General features: G+C 49.9%; 1 pseudogene; it reads left to right on the top strand.

Annotated features, from left to right (window-relative positions):
* The first annotated feature begins 483 nt into the window (after window positions 1–483).
* LOC118907482 (bone marrow stromal antigen 2-like) lies at window positions 484–4,125 on the top strand (annotated as a pseudogene).
* Window positions 4,126–12,992: the final 8,867 nt, after the last annotated feature.

Here is a 12,992-nt window from a genome sequence, read left to right as displayed (position 1 = left end):
TCCCAGGGTGGATGAAGGCTGGCTGCCATGGAGGTCGCTGGGCACATGCTCGGGCTCCCAGGCAAGGCGCCTAGCCCGTCCCATCCTGGGGCTGGGGGAAGGCCTGGGGGTGGCAGAGTGAGAAGCCTGGTCTTTCCAGCCGCACTGCCCTCCGGGTCCACCCTTGTGTGGGCCTGGCCGCTGTGCACTCCCCTGCCTGTCCAGGCACCTGCCCTCCCCCTTCCTGACCCTGCATGTCTGTCCTGGGACCCCATCCTCTCCCATCCTCCCCAAGAGGAAGTCCCCAGTCGTCAGCCTGCCCATGGGAATCCAAAGATGAGTGACCTGCTGGGCTCTGCTGGGCTCCCCCTGCCCCAAGCCCCAAACTCCTCCTCCCCCCATTCTGTGAGATGGGAAGCGCCCCCTCTGGACCCAGTGAACGTTCACATTTTCTGTTCCTCCTCTGGCCCCTCGTCACGCCCCCTGTTGCTTGAAGAGGCCGTGATGGCATCACTTATGACACTCCCTGACCGTGATCTGCGGATGATGCCTGAAGTGACTGCCCGAGTCCACCCGGGATGGGGTCCCAGTATTGTGTCTGCTTCCTTCACTCATTTATGCTAAGTGTCCCCACAGGGTCTGCACAAAGTGGGCACTGCGTACCTATTGTTGCTTAAAGAAGTCCTACCAGAACCTGTCCAGGTACCCCTCTCCTGCCCCCAGAGGTCCCTCATGTGGCCACAGTGAGGACAAGGACCCGGCCCAGCCACAGGGAATCGTGAGCCTCTGTTCCAAAGGCTGCTTTCCATGTGTTTTTCCAAATACGGGTGAGGCCAAAGGCTTTCATCGGGTACAGAGAAGTAATAGCCCCGAAGTGGCCCAGCTTGGCCGGCAGTCCTTTCTGCAGTGCCGGGCGCCAGGGTCCAGAGGCTTCGCAAACCCATGCAGCTGTGGGCATCCTGGTGCCCCTTAGGGTGTGGACAATATTTATTAAAGATGTTACCTTGATTTGGGGGTCATCAGAACTAGACCTTGAGATGATTCGTGGGAAGTGGTTCATTTATCTGGGCAGTGAGCACAGGAGCCCTTCAGGGGGTGTCAATGAGCAGACAGCACCGTGGGCTCCTGGGGCGCCATGCTGCTGGGGACCCTTGGGGTGCTTATCCTCTGAGACCCAGCGGTCACTGGCTGACAGCTGCTTCTGGAGGGTTAGCCCCTCACACTACTGGCCTTCCCTGTGCCTCAGCTGGACATCCACCTGTGGCCCCAGGAGGCCCCAGGCATAGTTGCAGGTAATGCTCTGAGAGACCTTCATAATGTGATGAAAGTGGAGCGTGAAGGAGTCACAAATAACATCTGCTCCACCTGCATTGCATTTTTGCAACATTTGCCACAGCAGGCATAAGTGGGATACTGAAAGCATTTAACTGAATTATTTGTGGTTGAGAAAAAGCTGTTGATTTTTGGATGCCCACCATGTGTCAGCACCCCATCTAACACACAGGTATCACCATTGCTGTCTCCTCCATACAACAACTGGTCTTCTGCACATAAAATCTTCTGAAAGTGGCAGAACAGAGATGGGGTCCTCTGTGTTGGTGACACATAGGACAGAAGGCCAGATGCCACATTGAAGGAAATTGCTCAGCACAAATGTGGGCTCACTGTCCCCAACAGACCCTTTATTAATACCCTTTAAAACCTGTTTTGGGTGAAGTAAGAATTTTGAGGGGTCTCATGAGCCCTCCATCTTCAGGATGGTTCTAGGTACAGTGCAAATTGAACCTTAGGTTCAGAATTCCACCTAAGATGCAAAACTGAATTTATTTGGATAAATGGAGCATGAATCATATAAATGCTACCTGAAAACCCAGCACATTTTTTCTCACTGACTTAGACATCCTCTTCATTTGCATCAGATAGCTCTTGCTGTGTAACATGTTTATTCCACAAGTTAGCAGCTCAAAACAACACACATTTATCATCCAACAGTTGGTGACAGTCAGGAATCTGGGCATGGCTCAAACGGGATCCTCCCTTTCAGACAGTCAAGGCTTAACTGGGGTGGGGTCTGTTTTCCAGCTCACTCGGTGTTTGCTGGCAGGATTCAGTTCCTCGTGAGCTGTGGAAGTGACACTTTTTTACCATCTGACTGTGCCTATGGATGACTGCTCAAAGGAGTCAGTGCTGAGGGACACAGAGTGCCCTGGTGGCTGGTGTTCCTGCTGTTCCTGGTGGTGGTGAGTCTGACTGTGACCATGATCGTCTACATTGTCAAGGCCAACAGCGAGACCTGCAAGAATGGCCTCCAAGCAGAGAAGGAGTGTCTCAGTGCCACCCACCTCCTGCAGCAGCAGTTAGACCAGACCCGGGAAGACTTACAGGTGATCGAGGCCCAGGCTGCCACCTGCAACCAGACTGTGGTAGGATGCTGCAACTCCTAGAGTGGGCCCTGTGCTCGGGAGTCCCCCACAGGGTCTGCAGGGAGATGGAAATAAGACCCTGAAACTGTCCCTGGCCCACCATATCAGGGGCTACATTTCTCCGCCACTTTGGGGATCTCTAACCTCACTCTGGGGTGCTGGTGCTGGCTGGGACTTAAAACTCCCTGGAGCACCCGAATCAGGGACCTCAGTATCCCAGCTAGAGTATGGGGCATCTCCAAGCTTCAGGGTGCTGGTGTGGGGGAGCTAGAAACTCCCTTCGGCACCAGTCTTGGGGAGCAAAAATTTACTCTAGGGGTTGAGATTGGGGCATCACCAGGCCCTGAAGAAGGAAGGGACTCAATACCTCCACTGCGTCCCTGGGAGGCTCCTAAACTTTCACTTAGGTCCTGAGATGGGGGACCTTGAAACTCCCACTGGCTATCTAATTTGAGCTTGGAAATCCCATGTTCTGGGTTGGGGGAGGCCCTCTAAATCTGGGGCAATAGCACAGGGGATCTGAAAATTTCACCTAGGGTTTGGCCATGGGGAGCCTCCAAATTCCCACGTGGGGGGGTGTCAAACCTCTCGTTCTAGGATCACACCCTTAACCGTGGCCCTGGGAGGGTGGATGGTTGCAGCCTTTCTTTTGGGTGGGAGACTGAGGTGCAGAAAGGGTTGGAGGGGAACCTTAAAGGGGTTTGGACCTGAGCCTCTCTGACCCCAGGGCCAGGGCTCAGGGCCAGCAGCCAACGCCCCCAGTTTCTGACCCTGCCCACTATCCCAGGAAACTCTGAATGCAACCCTGGAGGCAAAGAAGGTTCACAGCCAGGAGCATCAGGACCAAGTGCAGGAGCTTCAGGGTAAGAAAAGCACAAGGCCAGAGTTCTGGAGAGGAGATGGGAGGGCTGGAGGGGTGAGTCAGGTTTTGGAGAGGAGATGGGAGGGAAGGGGGAGGAAGATTCTGAGGGGTGACGGGCCCAGAGCTGCTGGTCCAGGCTGGGCAGCTGCCTGAGTCAGCCCCATCTCTACCCTAGCAGACAGAATGAGGCCTCCGGCAGGGAGACCACCTCCACCAGCAACCAGAAAAACGTCAGCCCCTCTGTGGTCTCTGGACTCCTGCTCCTGGGCCTCCAGGCTCTACTATCCTGAGGTCCCGGTCCCAGGAAGCCAGCCGGTAAAAAAGGGGTTCTGGGGTAGAGGAAAGTGGGGGAGGGGAGGGACGGAGCACGTCAGGCGTGGGGACAGGTCAGGGTCTGGGGAGGTGGCCTGCTCAGGGGTGGAGGTCTGGGCAGAGGAGAAGGGTCTTGGGGAGGAAGAGAGCTTGGGGGCAGAGGGGAGGGCCCCTGGAGTGAGGCGGGACTTGGAGAAGTGGAGTTTATGGCGGTGTCGGGCCGTGTTTCATCGGTCCCGAACCCTCCCTGAGCCCTTATGATGTCTCTTAGGCCACTATCTGGACTGGCCTGGTTCTGCTCTGCTTCCCTGTTTCAGGCTTCCTTGACTTGCCCAGTTCTGCAGGGCTACAGAGCAGCACATCTGGGGGCAGGGGCGGGAGGGCAATGGCGCAACTCCACAGGGACCACGGGGCAGCCCTGCTGCTGCTGAAGCAGCGGAACTGGCCCAGGGCTGCCTTCCCCCAACACCAGCTATGTTCTTGCTGTTACAGTTTCTGGAGTCTTTGGGCTCCGAACAATAAACACCCCTTTTGGGGGGAAAGAACTTACTCTCTGGAGTGTTGTTGTGTCCCCTTCAGGCATCTGAGACCTGCTCTGTGGTTGCGGGTGGACACCCGTTGACGTCCACACCCAGCTTTCCCTGCTCTAGAATGTTCCCAGGAACCACCCACACCAACCTTTGCCCTTTGGGCAGGCACCACTATAGCACCAAGGGGAAGAAGCAGTGTTCCCCGCCAGGGGTGAATAAACCTGTGGGACTGACATCAGTCTAAGGAATGCCTAGATTGAGAGTAACTTTTATTTCTCACAATGAGGCCCAGCTCCATGTGGCCCCTCTGGCCGCCGCTCTGGCGCTGCACCCACAGCACCCTCTCTCCTTTCTCCCGAGCCCAGCCAGCACAGCCCACTCGGTGCTCCCCATCTCTTGCAGTCAGGGCACCTGCTTGCTTCAGGGACCAGACCAGTTCTGCAACAGAGGGGAGGAGGAGGAGAGAACAGCCTCTCCCCACCCCTTGGTCTGAAGGCTGTGAAAAGCTGCGGCAGTACATGTAAAATGGCCTAAGGCTAGGCGAGATTCTGGAAATACCGCAATTTACCACACAGCCACCCTGTTGCCTCCCAGGGCCACTTCTCTGCTGGTATCATCTTAAAGGGCTCCACGCCCTCATCAGCCTCACTGCATGCACTCCCAGAGCTCACTACTCATCTTCTCACAGGACCTTCTCCTGATGCCTGCGGTTCCAAATGGACAAGGGACACCTTGTCCTGGTTCCCAGTACCCTCCTACAACACACTGAGGGCCTGGGATTCAAACCCGGACCTGAAGACACACACAGGCCCAGCCTTTATCACAATGTCCCTACCTCCTCCATCCCCCAAACTCATTCATCCTACAGCACCCAGCCCTGGGAGCCCTCCTCCAGAGAATCTCTGCTTCTCCAGAATCGAGGGATATCATCCCCACACTTCACGCACTTCCTTGGATCCTCCCATACCCCGTAACCCCTTTGTCCTCTGTTACTTCCCTTTGTCCATATTCTCCTGGAATCCTACCTAATGTATTGTCCAGGCGACTTCCTGTTCATAGCACTAGTGCCAGGACCCTTGGGTCTGCCCAGAATTCTGCACGGCCCTCAGGTCCCACAGCCCCGGCCCAGATGGTCAGGAAAATCTCCTCCATGGCTCCAGCTGTCCTACCAGGGACCCCCAAACACCATCACTGCCACAGGCTCCATTCCTCAGTCCCCCTTGATCACCAGCCTTCTTGCTCCCTGACCATTCCTCTGCAGGTCAAACATGCCAAGGTCCTTCTTGTCTCGTGACCTGTACTCATCCTGCTGCCAGAGCACCTGCTCCTGACTCTGAAGTTCTAGGGGAGCGTTTCTGAGCCTCAGCCCTGTGGACATTTGGGCTGGATCCTTCTCTGTAGTGGGGCTACCCTGCACAGTACGACATTCAGCAGCGGCTTTGGCCCCCACCCACTGGAAGCCCAGAGCACCCAACCTCCAGGTTTTGACAACAAAAAAGTACCCTCTGGCTTTACCAAGTTTCCCCTGTGGAGCAGAATCACATCTGGGGAGAACCTCTGCTCTAGATGGCAAGACTTGTGCCTGCCGGAGGGCTCTGTAGAAGCTCAAGGAGTTGCTTTACCATGAGTGAGTCATTTCACCCACTAGCCACTAACAGCCACATCTAGCAGATGAGAAAACTGAGGTCCAGAGAAGTACCTGGACTCGCTCAGGGCTTCTTTTCCTAGCTGCTTGGGCAATTGAAACCTCCATTTCCAGCCCCTTCCCTTGATTCCTAGTGTAACACTGAGGAGCAGAAATCCCGGGGCAAAATACCTCTAAAACTGCAATCAATCAAAGGGAAAAATAAAGTTTAAAATCCATTTATTGCTTACAAACTGCAGTCCAGGGCCGTCTCTTTCTGGCTCCAGCAGAAGCAAAAGCAGCCCTCCCCCTCACCTCTCAGGTACAGATAAACCCTCTGTTGCCTAGGTAATTAATTACCCATTGATATGCAGAGGAATGCCTATTGATACCCAGATGCACTAAAGCCAGGAGAGATTTTCTGGAAATATTATAGTTTTACCCACACCTAGGAAGGAAACCCTTCTCCCATGACTTGGTCCTACCCCACCCCTCACCATCCCCGCCTTCAGGTTAGATATCCAGCATGTCCCCAAACAGTGCTGTCCCTACTCTCAAAGCATGGGCTGTGTTAACGACAAAATCACTAAAACCACCTTGAAAAAGACAAGAGTTTTGAACCTACTGAGAACTTAGACATGGAAAAATATAACTCCTGTAGATGGAGTAGGAGATAATGCTTCAAAGAGCCCAAGTCATACAAAGGTTTTAGGTCTTCAAAGAAACAGGCATTCAAACGGGTACATTTCATTAATGTAAGATGTGTGCCACAAAGGGTTGCGGGAGTGGGGGTGGGGGATGAGACCATATACATCCCAGCACCAAAGAAAAGGCAACCATTCTTCCTTATCCTTTAGCAGGAATGCAGATGCCAACTGTCACTTTTGACTTCATTAGCAGATGGTACTGTAGAGTTAGAAAGGAAGATTTGAAGGGTGGCCATTTTTTTGAGACTCCCAGAGTTATGAAAACTTTAATACATAGGTCTTAGAAAACTTTTTGGTGGTTCCTATGTTAGGTAGAAAGACATGAGCAGCTGGGGGAAGGGGTAGATAAGGTTCAAGGAAAAACTGCCCAAACTTCCCGGGTAAGGGATACAATGTGAAGATGACAAAGGCTTTGCAGGGAGGTGACGTCTTTGTATGAGACCAGGCCAAACGGATCCCAGTGTGGGCTCCATCCAACAAAACTATGAACTGCCCAGAACACACCTCATCATGGGAAAGGCCAAGCACACCGAGAGGGATGGCTGTGTGGGTGGATGGAGGCCTTTGTCTATCAGAACTCTGGCCTGCTCCTCCCCTGGAGTGTATTCAAATAAAACTTCTGATGCTTGGGGTTCTTGTTCGTGGAGTGGAAGAATGAACTTATCAAACACCCAAGGTAGGAGAGCCAGGGAGAGGCTTTTATAGTGAGAGATACAGTAAGGGGACAGAGCTCCTGTATTAGGCAAGGAGGAGACAAAGAGAGCCCGTAGTGGTGCGCTGTCTAGGGGTTTTACAGGCAATTGAGGATTTCTGGGAACTTGAAAAAAGGCTTAGGGGTGTGGACTTGTCAAGTGGTCCATGAATATTTAGAATTAACACAAGGAACTTCCTGCTTTGATTTCTCCCAGAGAGACCCGCTTCTTGGTCTGGGAGCATATCAAACAAGGCCGCCTGCCCAGCCCCCAAGGTGGGCTGAGGTATTGTCTGTTTGCTAAAGAATAAGTTAAGAATCTTACTTCTTACCTTCTTGGGTATTAAAATGCAATCTTATCTTCAAGGTGGAATCCTTCCTGCCTCTTACTATGTTGTTCACAGCTGGACCTGCATGCTAAATTAGTTGCCCTGTTTGCAAATCACCTCATCAGGTCTGAAGGAAGAAAGGCAGTATATAGGCCTGGGCCTTTTAGCATGCTAACGTGAATCTTACAGGATTACAAACAACTAGAGAAACAAAAACACAGACTACTTTCTGTTACCTGGGGAATATTAACTGATCTCACTGAAGAATACCTCTAGAGCTTAATGTTTAACACAGAGTTCTGATAGGGGGTTTCCTTGCATGTAGTCACACTGTTCTGACTGTAATTACCCTGCCTTGCTTTTTCCAGAGACCCTCACCCTATTGTGTCTAAGCCGAGGGTCCCTGTCTCAAGCTGAGCCTGGGCAATGAAACAGCCATGGGAGACTTCTCTCGGAGATGGTGAAGATTCAGGCCTCTGCAGAGTCGGGGGGTGAGGATCTGCGTCTCACCTCTGCTGGCCCCCAAGTTCTCTCCTGATGGCCCCTCTGCGACTGTGCCTGTCTTAGGTTGTTCCTCCCTTGAGGAATCTTACCCGTCTCTGGCTAGCCAGCCATCCTCCGGGGCCAATCAGGGCGATGTGAGAGGCATGTGGGTGAGAGAGAGGCGGCATCAGTTTTCTGTCTCCTTGGCTGTTTATGCCTCCGTGGCCTCCGTGCCCAGTACCTGCCTTAGGGATCCCTTGCTAGCCGGCACAGTCCCAGCTCAGGTAATATATTTTGAGGAACTCAGGTCATTTTTTATAACTTAAGACATTTCTTCCAAAACAACATGGTAGTGAAGTTTTAGAAAAAATTTGGTTTGAGAAGGAGAAAGATCACAGAACCAGCAAACAGGAACAAAGGCGAAAAGATTGGAAAAACCTGAGGGCAAAACTTAGGGCATAGCTGGAATCTCTCCCCCTTCTTTCTTTAACTGAAGTCGTGGGTGATGTTGGGTGCTGAGGGAGGCAGACTTCGGAGGGGGTGGTTTTCACCCTCATTTGGGGAGCTGACTGCTGTATGATGACATTTGACCAGCTGTGTGGGGAGCCAGCGAGGACCTGTAACAGACATGACCTCTCCCCCAGATAAGCACCGCTGCTGGCATCTAGCTCTTTACCAGTTTAGGAATAATAAACTATAAATCACAAAAGACTTACAATTTACAATGGTTAAAGATCTGAGGGGAACTTACTATAAGACAGTTGATATAAGGATATTTGGAAATATCTGTAATGTAAAATACTGAATAAAGTTTAGCATTATTCTTTTGATAGTGCTTTTCCAGGTAATTATAGATCAGATAAATAAGCCAAATTAGACAAATATTTTCCCTAATGAGGAGAAAAACTTCCTCTGGCATGTTCCAGGGGCTCTCTGAAAAATAACAAGAGTTAATTAGAGGTAAAAGCACCTTTTTAAACTTGGTGTTGGGGAGAAAAGGGACCGTGGGTTTAGGCAGAGTAGGGTGAGGGCCACCAGAGAAAAAGCAGAGCAAGATAATTACAGTCAGAACAATGTAAGAATGTGCAAAGGAGTTCCTAAAGAAACTCTGTGTTAAGCATTACACAGTCAGAGTCACACTAACTCTCTAGGGTAAAGATACCAGACTAGGAATATAGACATTCTTCAGTGAAATCAGTTAAAGCTCAAAAGGCCAGGAGCAACTTGGCCTGGAATGTTTGAGTGTTCTGCGGATAAAGAAGAATATCTCAGCATAACCTGTGACTTCTCTGTATCAGTTAGATCATGGCACTGTAAAATTTACCTTAGCCTGCTAAAAGGCCCAGCTTATTTTTAACTGTACCTATATGCTGTGTTTCCTTCTCTGATCCTATCCAAGTAATACGCAACCTGAGCAAAAGATTCATTTAGTAAACAAGCCAGGCTATAAACATCCCAAAAAGTTAAGAAAGTAAGATTCTCAACACACGTTAGCAAACAGGCAACAACCCAGCCCACCTTGGGGGCAGGGCAGGCGGTCTTAATTGACATGCTCCCAGAGGGACACTGCTATCCTGAGAAAGAATCACAGCAGCAAATTTCTTGTTACTCATCAAAAATGAGCATTCTGGGACCACTCAACAAGTCTGCACCCCTAGCCCTTTACCCCCATTCCTGAAAGTCCTCAACTGTGCATGCATCCCCTAGACAACGAGCCAACCACGGACTCTCGTGTCCCCTCCTGGAGTGAACTAGGAGTTCCGTCCTCTCACTTTCTCTCTAAATAAAAGCCTCTAACCTTGCTCTCCTACCTCGAGTGTTTGTGAAGTTCATTCTTCGGCTCCGTGAACAAGAACCCCAGCATCAATGGCACCACGAAAAGGCAGGGCCTCGTCCTCCTTACCCTGGCAGACTGGTCAAAAATTAGATACAGAGCAAAGAAAACTGAGTATGATTATAGCGCATTCTTAGTACGTGGCACTAACTACTGCAGGAGGCTCACACTCCCGTGAAAAGCCCGCCAACTGAAGCACACCCAGCAAAAATAATGAATACCCTCTGTGTGTTCCAGTTTTACTTTTCTTGTCTTCCTCCACCTCTAGTGGAAAGCTGAGGCAAAGTGTGTATTCTCCTATCAGAGGAAACAAAGCAGGAAATTCCATCTAAACTGAAGGATTCAAATCCCCAGGCACAGCCAAGCGCAATGTCAAAGGTCACACCCCACATCTGGCCAAACAAAAATACTATTACTATATTTATAGCCTGAATGAGTAACTGCAAATCCAACAGCTACCAGCTGATGGAAGGTGGCAGGGGCATAAAAGCCCAGTGTTTAAGCCAACACAGGCACACGGTCCTAGTGACATTCCAGTTCGTCTGCACAATAAACATGGTCTAACACGTCACTACACTCTTGTCAGTGGCCCGGGATGCGATGTAACTGGTGCTGCTCAGCTGGCCGCTAACTTGCTTCAGGCCAGAGTAACAGAACAGCACCCTGAGGAAACAGGGACAGCTCACAGGGAGAGGGGAGCTTTTGTGCAAAAGGCAGGTCACAGACTTGAAAGTTTGCTTCATAAAATTCAATGTCATTTTTTAAAGTGAGTCCCTGAAAGTCCCAGCAAGCCACCCAGAAATAAGCTTAGTAAGGGCCCGTGATCCAGGGGATTGGGAGGGTCCCCATTTCCAATCCCAGGGTGCACTCACACAGTTAAGGGTCACAAAGCACTCAGGGAAGGAACCTGCTGGTGCATTTCCTTAGATTCTGAAATGCTTTCAGTCTGCATTTTCTCTCTCAGATTTCATTACTCTTCCTCCGGAACCTCTCGAAGGACTTATTTCAACCACAAATGGGGGCGGGCAGTGTGAATGAGGCCTAACTGGGGGCTCTGAGTGGTCAATTGCACAAGAATGGATCTCAGCTCCTGACTTCCGTGGTGGAAGTCATGGCTAGCCTAAGAACGAAAGCCATCAAGGGCTTGTCTTTGTTTAAAATATCTCCATAATTTCATCACAAAAGATGTAAAAGGATTTTTGGATGAATACAGTCAGCATCTGACAGAACCCAAGAACACGTCCACTATTCAGGGGAATCACATGGCATAATAACTATAAATCTCAAACTTTTTTCTTAGAACTACAACTTAGAAAGCATGCAAGCTAATGGCAATGAATTCTAAAGCTGACCGACTTCCAAAAGGCACACTCTCGTGGTTTAAGGGGAAAAAAGCATTCAGCGTTAAGGCGGCATCATCCGTATTGATGTGATATTTTTTCTATTTTACTTTCTATCTCCCTTATCCTCTGCCATTAGCTCAAAATAAACCAGTCACGCTAAGGAATGCATGGCACAAATTTTAATATTCAAACTACTAATTATAAGTATCCTGAAGCTCAACTAAGATGAACAGATGAAGACTATTTACTTCTGAGTTAGACACCACTGTGAAAAATTCAGACTAGAAAGATCATGAGAAGGGGCAGTCTCTAAAAGGGTGGTGATAGGTGGTGGGGGGACGAGCGCTCTCACAGGAGACCCCCCCCAGACACTACAGTGCAGGCACGGGAATTCTCATGGCTTGTGATAACCATGCTTTAAAAGCTTTTGTTTTAAGAATCCAAATTCTGCTTTCTTTTTATTTGCTTCTTTAACTATGTTCTCAGAATAATTATTAAAGGTGTCAAAATGACATTCCCAGAAATAGGAAGCACTGTAAAGGAACATCCCAGGAATGCTGGAATATCATCCACAAGACCACTACCAAGCAGTGTTAGGCAGGAAAATAGACATGAGCGGCGTGGAAAGAGAAAAAGGCCAGAAAGTCCACTAAAAAGACCCAAAATTAATCAATTAAAGCTCAAAAAGCCAAGAGCAACTTCGCCTGGAATGTCTGAATATTTCCCAGATAAACGAATGTCCCTCAGCACAGCCCATGTCTTTGCTGTGTTCATCATATGGGCCCAGCTTACTTTTTTACCTTTACCTATATGCTGTTTTCTCCTCCTTCCGGCCCTAATTAAGTAGTTTCTAAACTAGGCAACTAATTTAGCATGCAGGCCCAGCGGTAAAACAACATAGTGAAAGGCAGGATGGATTCCATCCTAAGGATTGCATTTTAACACGCAGGAAGTTAACAATGTAAGATTCTTAACTCTTTAGCAAACAGACAATAGCTCAGCCCACCTTGGGGACTAGGCAGGCAGGCTGTCTGATCTGCTCCCAGACCAGGACTCTGGGATCCCAGGAAGAAATCAGAGCAGGAAGTTCTTTGTGTTAATTCAATTCTATGTACTCAAAGACTACTTAACAGGTCTGCACCCCCAGCCCTTAATCACATTCCTAAAGAATCCTTAGAAGGGGGAACCCCCGGCCTTTCGGGGGCGCTCCTCTCTCTGAGATCGTCCGCACTAAGTGTGTAACCTTTTAACTCTGTCTTTTCAACCTTTCAGGCGGCGTTCCTCTCTCTCTATGTCTCTGTCTCTGTCTCTGTCTCTCTCTCTCTCTCTCGGGTCGCCCGCACTTTCTAGGTGCGTATCCTTTCCCAACCTTTCAGGGGTGCCTCTTCTCTAGGGCAGCTCACACTTCCCTTTCTCCAAGTGTGCTCTTTTGCGCCTTTCCAGTCGTTAAGTGTTTTTATTACTTTGCTTGTCATTCTAATCCTCGAATTCTGGCTTTTACCTTAACTCTATCCTGTCTCAGACAAGTCAGGAGGGGCTGCTGAGAGCTCAGACCTGGGCTTGCAAATTACTGTCGCCGGGTTGACCAGGGACTGCAGTCATTCTCTTCAGTAACCTGCCTGAAAGTCTCCCTTCTTTACCTATAGAAAGTTCGCAGAACATAATCTCACTCCACCCAGTGCTCTGCGGCTCCCCCAAAGCCTGTGGTGGTAGGGACTCAGTTCCCACGCGTGCAGATCCAAGCAGACTCTGGACGCCAGGTAACCCTGGTTTAAGGAGTTAGCAGGGGTCGTGCCCCATGCTGAGTAGCTGTTCAATGAACTTCCTGTATTATTCTATTCTGTCATTCCCTAACACTCTTACTTTAATGAATTC

This window comes from Manis pentadactyla, chromosome 12, assembly GCF_030020395.1.
Source record: "Manis pentadactyla isolate mManPen7 chromosome 12, mManPen7.hap1, whole genome shotgun sequence".
Taxonomy (NCBI): Eukaryota; Metazoa; Chordata; class Mammalia; order Pholidota; family Manidae; genus Manis; species Manis pentadactyla.
The sequence above is the reverse complement of the archived record's forward strand: the minus strand, read 5'-3'. Positions and strand labels throughout refer to the sequence as shown.